Source organism: Beta vulgaris, chromosome 9, assembly GCF_026745355.1.
Source record: "Beta vulgaris subsp. vulgaris cultivar EL10 chromosome 9, EL10.2, whole genome shotgun sequence".
Lineage (NCBI taxonomy): Eukaryota > Viridiplantae > Streptophyta > Magnoliopsida > Caryophyllales > Amaranthaceae > Beta > Beta vulgaris.
In genome coordinates this window covers 28,353,180-28,360,758 of record NC_079210.1, presented here as the reverse complement: position 1 = coordinate 28,360,758, position 7,579 = coordinate 28,353,180, and positions in this window count along the sequence as shown.

The window sequence follows — 7,579 nt, the reverse complement described above, 5'->3', positions numbered from 1 at the left end:
TTATTATTATTATTATTATTATTTTTATTATTACTATTGTTACTATTATTATTATTAAATAATAATAATAATTTTCTATTTTCTTTGATGTTCCTAACCAAATAACATTTTTAATCAAAGGGAAACCCTTTCCATTCCTCTTGTAACCCTTTCTCATACCCTTTCCCTTTCCTCTCAACGAACCAAATGCCCCCTAAGTTCTCTTTCTCTTTCTTCCCCTCTTAGTCTCGATCTCTATCATCTCCCTTCTATTGCTCTGGATCTTTGCCGCTGCTGTCCTCCAACAAAGGCATAGCGAGCTCGACTTGACCATTGGTATGGTTCCAGGGTTCAATTCACTGCTCACGCTAATTCGAATTTGTTGTTCACTCTACTGATTTATAGGGCTTGATCTGGAAATAAGGTATTATTCAAATTCAATTTCATTCATAAGGTTTTCGGTGATCTTCTAATCCAATTTTAGGGTTTCGATTTAACAAGCTTTACAACCCCTTAATTGATTTGTGGCTTTTTTATTCTAGGGTTTAGAAAATGTGAGCATATATGGCTTCTTAAATTCTAGTAATCTTATTTAATTGGGCAGAAAATCTGAATTTTCTAAATGTTGTGGTCAAATCTAGGGCTGCATTTCCAGGGAATTATAGGCAGCATTCAGGTGAAGCTCAATTCAATTTGGTGTTTAACTTCTTTTCAATAATGAATATCTTCTTAGCGTTCAGTTACAACATTGCTTCTTTATGTTTCATTCAATTTATGTTTAACTGTTGTAAGTGTGGCATTTGTGAGATTATATGTATTAGATTGCAGCCTTGTAGTAGAATATCAGAATGAATCTTCAACAGAACTATATCGATCTTCTCGTGAAAATATATATGTTTTCTAGTCTCATTATATATTTTTTTCGAATAATTTTTTCTGAATGTAGAATAATGTGATTGCCACAAACAAGCTGATATGAAAATTCTAATTAATAGGTTGGCGACTTTCTAGGCTAAGGACGGTTCTTTGGTGACATGCTTTGCTATCTCTTAGTCTCAACCTGTTCTCTTTCTGTTTATTTGCTTGGATAATCATATAGTGAAGAACCAATCACTTAAGCAAACCGAGTCAAAATTCTGGTGTTTGTTAAATATGATCTTATCTTGCACCTAAGTTAATCTGTGAGGAGTGGGAAACCGTAGCTTCCAAATAAAGGAATCAACAACTAGTTAGTTTTATTTGGAGAATACAACTGCATCACATCTTAGTTTCATTATAGACTTATATTGTTACTTTTGAGTTGGCATTTCTACACCCTAGCTATGTTAGCTATCATTGACAATCATAATAACTAAGACATTTACACAAAGTTCTATACATAGCTGAGTAACTAAATAAAATTAGGAATCATACCTTGTTATCTTAGCTATCGTGGATGTTGTTTCCCTATCCTAAGATACCTAAGTTGACCGGCATCAAAACTTTAGTTATCTTAGTAACTAATTAGTTGTAGTTTCATAAACCAGAAGTTTAGGTGACAAGGGCACACATTGTTTGTTTCTGGTTCTTAAGGTAGACTACTTGGCTGTTTCTACACCATAAATTTATTTTCCAGAGATCAGATTATCCTCGTATCTTTTGGGGAGCCTTTACCCCAAATATTTTAAGTACTGGATTTGTTCATGTCTGCATTATGATTGCTAAATTAGCTAGAGATGTTTATTCTTTCTTTCTTTTTTTTTATAGCAGTTTTTCTACATCTTTATTGCATTCATAATCTGTTATCTAGTCTGTGGTTTTACAGATTGTTACAAGTGTTGAGATTTTCTAGTATGGTATTGACATATATGTCTATATTTTAAACGCGACATTGGCTTTTCGAATATACCTGATAAGTGGAACAAAGAAAGAGGACAGTGTTATTGTAATGTGGTCATAACAGGAGATAGACAAATAAGTTCTGAAGTCCCTGAATTATGCTATCTGATTCGGGAGTCTAATAAAGAAACAACCTCTAACCTTAGTCACGCCTAACTCCAATATGAGGGTTTTTACTGAAATGTAATCTCACCCTGAGCAAAATTCTTTCTAGCTGAAAAATAGAAGATGAGACTTGAGAGTGTGATTGACACACGAGAGAAATTCAAGGGGCAGTATGCAATCCATGATTCCTCCCTAAACCTAGATATTAAGCTAAAATCATGATATGACACTCTAGCTTGAGCAATTGCTGCAATATTTCGTTAACTTATTGCAATTCTCCCACTGCCAAGTGTTTTAACAAGTGTATTATCTACTTTGAAGAAATTCCTCTCATTTTTTTTTGCGCTTTTCTAACTAAGTCTTATCTGGTTAGGGTTAAGGTATATGTCTAGAACTCCTTGAGACCCACTAACAGAGGAGCTCAACTAGATTGTTTGTAAGTTTGCCGTTGTTTTTCTTAATAATTATCTTTGGGGAGTAAAAATGAGGATCGTGGGGTGTTGTTTGGCCATTGCGGAGGATCAAAATCTTGCCGATAACCACTAATATTGAACTGAGATCTGAAGTTGAGACTAAATTTGCGTTGTATAGACAGTGTAATATGTTGTACCCTGGCACTGGTTGCTGATGGTTTAAAACTCTTTCTATTTGGAGATGACAGGATCAAGAAAGTTATGTATAGCATAGTTCAGATATATTGGGAAAGATAGAGCCAAGATATAATCCTGATGTCAAATTGTGGCCTGCTGGTGAATAATTTTTGTTAGAAACATCCTCTAACTACAGAAGATCTACAACCAATCTATTGCTTCTGAGTTCTGATATTTTGGGACATTTTTAAGGAACTTCATAGTTCCTGATGACAAATTAGCTTTGGTGCTTAATGATAGTAATAAGTTGGTGAGTGGTGACTACTCCCTCTCCCAAAGCTAAGTGATGTGTTTTTGGTTAGTTTTTCTCTCTATTTTTTCTCTACAATTGGGATCCACTTCCATCTACCCATTTGTTCTTTCTATCTAATCTTCGTCGTTATTCCTTAATCTCAAAGCAATGTGAAAAAGCTCTGACTTCCGGGTATTGTATCACATGATCCATATACATAAAATTGAGATTGGATTACTCACTGGAGCTTCTTTCCCCAAATTGCACTTTCAATCATTCTCTAGAATAGTACATTAATGTTGTGTATGACTAGTTAGGACACATTGGACACATATGACTAGTAGTCAATATGTTCCACTTAAAAACAGAGAAATGTAATTAGTCATGGCATGTTTTCAATTATATTTTTCTGTCAACTTTTGTGTAGCACCTCCGAAAGGAAAGCGAACTAGAGGACCAACTATGTGCAAAGATGAGTTTCCAATCATATAAAGACCAAATTGTGAAGGACATTGTTAGAGAAGTAATGAAAACGTTTGAGCAACAACTTGAACCAAGGATGTTTGCTGATTTGTGTCATTCACTTGAAAATGTGTCCACTATTCATGATATTACAAAGTATCTTCATGAAGGCACTAGTGATCCAGAGAAGGATAAGATAATTCGTAGGCTTCTCTACTTCTCAAACACAATTAACAAGCATCTCTATAATATTGTTGTTGAAGATTTCATCTTAATATTTTTTTATTACAGGATCAAGGGAATCAAAATGACGAATTGGAGTAGCAACACATCACATCGAGGCCGCTAGGAAAATGGATGCATATGGCGAGATGAAAACAGATGGAGTATCAGATGGAGTACAGATATATGACTCTTAGATCTACTTTTAGATTACCATATGAATACATTCTTGTTGGGATGATTTTGATTTTAGATTGAACATATATTATTTTTCAATTTATTTTCTATGGAAGTAGCACTAATAGGTGTACAAAATTCGATAATTGTTATAATATAATTGTCCATTCATATATTAATTTTAATTTCTATATATCTATACACATATTTCCTAATAAAAAAAGTGTTATTATCGCCTAGAACGTGCTATAGAATATGACAAGAAAGTGTTACCTAATAACACAAGAGATGCTACTTAAAATAGGAAAAAAGTGATACGTAATGTTTGATAAAGTGTTACTATAGGTTATAGTAACACTATAATATGTTACTAATAATATGAAAAGTGTTACATAATAAATTTAGGGTAACATTTTAAAAGTGTAACAATAGGTATTAAAAGTGTTGCATAAGCGAATCTAAAGTAACATTTATTTAAGTATTGCTATAGGCGATCAAAAGTGTTACCTGATATCATAGGTAACACGGGCAGATGTAACACCCAAAAAAGTGTTACCTATTATCTAATGTTACACTTTAAACACTTTATGTAACACTTTTTGGGTGTTACTTAAAGCTAATTATGTAGTAGTGGCGGAAGCTCGATATAACCAAATAGAGAAGGTAGTTTTTGCACTGGTGATGGCAAGTAGGAAGCTGAAGCCCTACTTCCAAGCACACCCCATAAAGGTCCTCACCGGACAGCCGATTAGGAAAATGATTGAAAGTTGAAACCACTCCACGCGGTTAACGGAGTGGGCAGATCAGCTTGCAATCAAGGCTTAGGCCTTGGCAGATTGTATCAATGAATACAGCTCTCGGCCTATAGACAACGAAGAAACAAAATCATGGGAACTGCAAGTAGATGGTTCCGCCACCAAGTCAGGAAGCGGTGCTGGGCTAGTGATAATACCTCCACTCGGGGATAAGTTGGAATACGTAGTAAAATTCGACTTCCTAGCCTCAAACACTGAGGCGGAATATGAAGCCCTGATCCTTGGTCTCCAGATCTGTATCAAAATAGGAGCTCAGGCTGTAACGGCCAAGTCTGATTCACAGCTCATAGTGGGGCAGGTCTTGGGGGAGTACGAGGCCAAGGAGGATAATATTAGGATGTACCTCAAAAAGACCCGAGATCTCATCAAATAGCTCTCTTAATTTAACATTCATCAGTTCCTGAGATCAGAGAATCAACAAGCAGATGCATTGGCTCGTATGGCAAGCTCGGCAGATGGACTTACACCCCGAACCATTATCTAGGAAGTCTTAGAAAAACCGAGCATCAACTCCCTCCAAGTACACATCTTGAAAAGAACGGATACCTGGATGGAGGAGATCATAAGTTTCATACGGGACAACATACTACCACCAGAGGAAAAGGAAGCGGGTGCCCTAAAAAACAAGTCGGGGAGGTTCATTTGGCATGAAGCAAACTTGTATAAGAAGTCGTACACCCACCCCTTATTAAAGTGTGTCACGTCCTTCAAAGGCAATTACATTCTTCCGGAAATTCACGAGGGTGCCTAAGCCATCAAGGGGCGAGGACCATAGCCGGGGAAGCTTTGAGGGTCGGGTACTACTGGCCAACCCTCAAAGCAGATGATGCTGAACTGGTGAAGAAGTGCCCTAACTGTCAACTCTATGGTGACATTCCCCCGGGCCCCAACAAATCCCTTAACAACTATACAAGCCGTTTTACCCTTTGACAGATGGGGGATGGATTTGATAGGGCCCTTTCCCGCAGCCTGGGGGCAGAGGAGATTTTTGCTTGTGGCCATCGATTATTTCACCAAATGGGTAGAAGCAGAACCACTCGCGTCCATCACCGACAAGCAAGTCCATAACTTCATATGGAAAAACATCATTTGTCGTTTTGACAACGAAAGTCAATTTAACAATGGGACAACGCAGGAGTATCGTTCTAGGTTCGGGATTCAGACCATGTTCTCGGCAGTTTCCCGGCCACAGATAAATGGCCAAGCAGAGGCCGCAAACACAGTAGTGCTCAATGGGATAAAAAAATCACTGGAGGGGGCCAAGGGGTCCTCGATTGATGATCGCCCAAAAGTCCTATGGTCAGCTAGAACCACTATGAAGGAAGCTACAAGACAGTCGCCCTTCAGCCTAATCTACGGCAGCAAGGCTGTCCTACCAGATGAAGTTGGTATACCGTCCCTGAGGATGACATTCTACGAGCATGAAAAGAATGAAGAAGATTAAAGGGCTTGACCTCCTACCGGAATCCAGAGACAATGCCCTGATCAGATCCATTCGTGACAAGCAAAGGGTGACCAGACAAATCAACATCAAGGTAAGGGCCAGACCCATCCATGTGGGCGACTGGGTTGTCCAAAAGGTCGAGGCCATGGGACTAGCACATATGAAGGGTAAGCTCGGGCCGAAGTGGGATGGACCATACAAGGTCACAGAGGTAATCAAGCCGGGAACCTACCGACTAGAAACACCAGACGGAACACCTCTAACCATGCCCTAGGACGCGGACAATCTGAAACGATACTTCGGCTAAACAACAGTAATGTAACTTGGCCACCGTTTATGTTCAGCATGTAAACACACTCGGGGTACCTGCGACTCCCTATTAGAGTTGGCGCGATATTTTGAAAACTTGGCCACACTTGAGCCATCAGTTTATATTATCCGTCACAACTCGGTGCAAAGTGCAGTACCTTATTAGAGTTCGACATTATTACAATCATTAATGAAAAAATGGTTTCCGTCATCATTGATCTTTGTTAGTTGCGACGAATAATATCAAGCACGACATAATTTCATTCAACGAGCTAAATATCACTAAACCAAAACAAACGAAGTACACCCTAAAATACTTCAGGGAACAGAACTCCCTGAGTCTAAAATCTAAGTATAGAAGAAGTAAATTAAAGAATATCTAGAGAGTCGCGGCCTTCTCGGGAGAACTGTTGATACTACCCGTACCATCTTCATTCTCAGGAGCTTTTCCCTGAGAGATGAACCTCAGGATCAACCCCTTCAGGAGGAACGGTAGGGCTCGGGGTAGCAGCATTAGAGGTTGACGTCTGAGGGTTTTGCTGCTCCATAATAGCAGGCTGAATGGAAGCTTCAGGGGCTTTAGAAGCAGAGGTTTGGGTCGCATCCTTCTTCTTAGCAGCTGCCTTATTCTCAGCTTCCCTCCTCTGCTCCTCAGCAACGTGAAGGTCGAACTCAGCCTCGACATCGTTCCAATTTAAAGACGAGTCGGGACCAGGAAGTATTCCCTTGAGGCGTTCTTTGGTCTCCCTAACAGCCATGCGGTAGGAGTTGGTAGCCATCTTGCCAAGAAAAGCCAACCCCTCTAGGGACCGCTTCCATCCATCCAAAAACTCTTTGGGCCCCACCTGAAGATCCGACTCTCGGGAACGAGCCTTTTCCAGCTTATGCTTCAAGCTCTTGACCTTCTTTTCAGCACCAGAGAGCTTGACTTTCAGCTCGTCAAGCTCCTTCTACTTAGCATTTTTCTCAACAATAGGAGCGTTGAGGTCATTAAGAACCTTTGTGTTGGTTTCCAGCCCATACACCTCGTTCACGGCCTTGAAGGCCTTCTCAAAAGTTTCCTTTTGAGAATCGAGCTCGGTATTGAGCTTAAGGATCTCAGCCTCGTGATCAGTAACCTGCTTCTTCAGGCTTTCAACCTCCTTAGCAAGTGTCAAAAGACCCTCCTCAAATTGAGAACAGTGGTTAATGACGGAAGTCATGCGAATGGAAGTCTACAAACAAGTCAAACATAACAGAAAACGCCTAAAAAAGGGACGAAAGGAATAAAATACAAACACTCGGGATAAAATGCTTACCTCCAGCC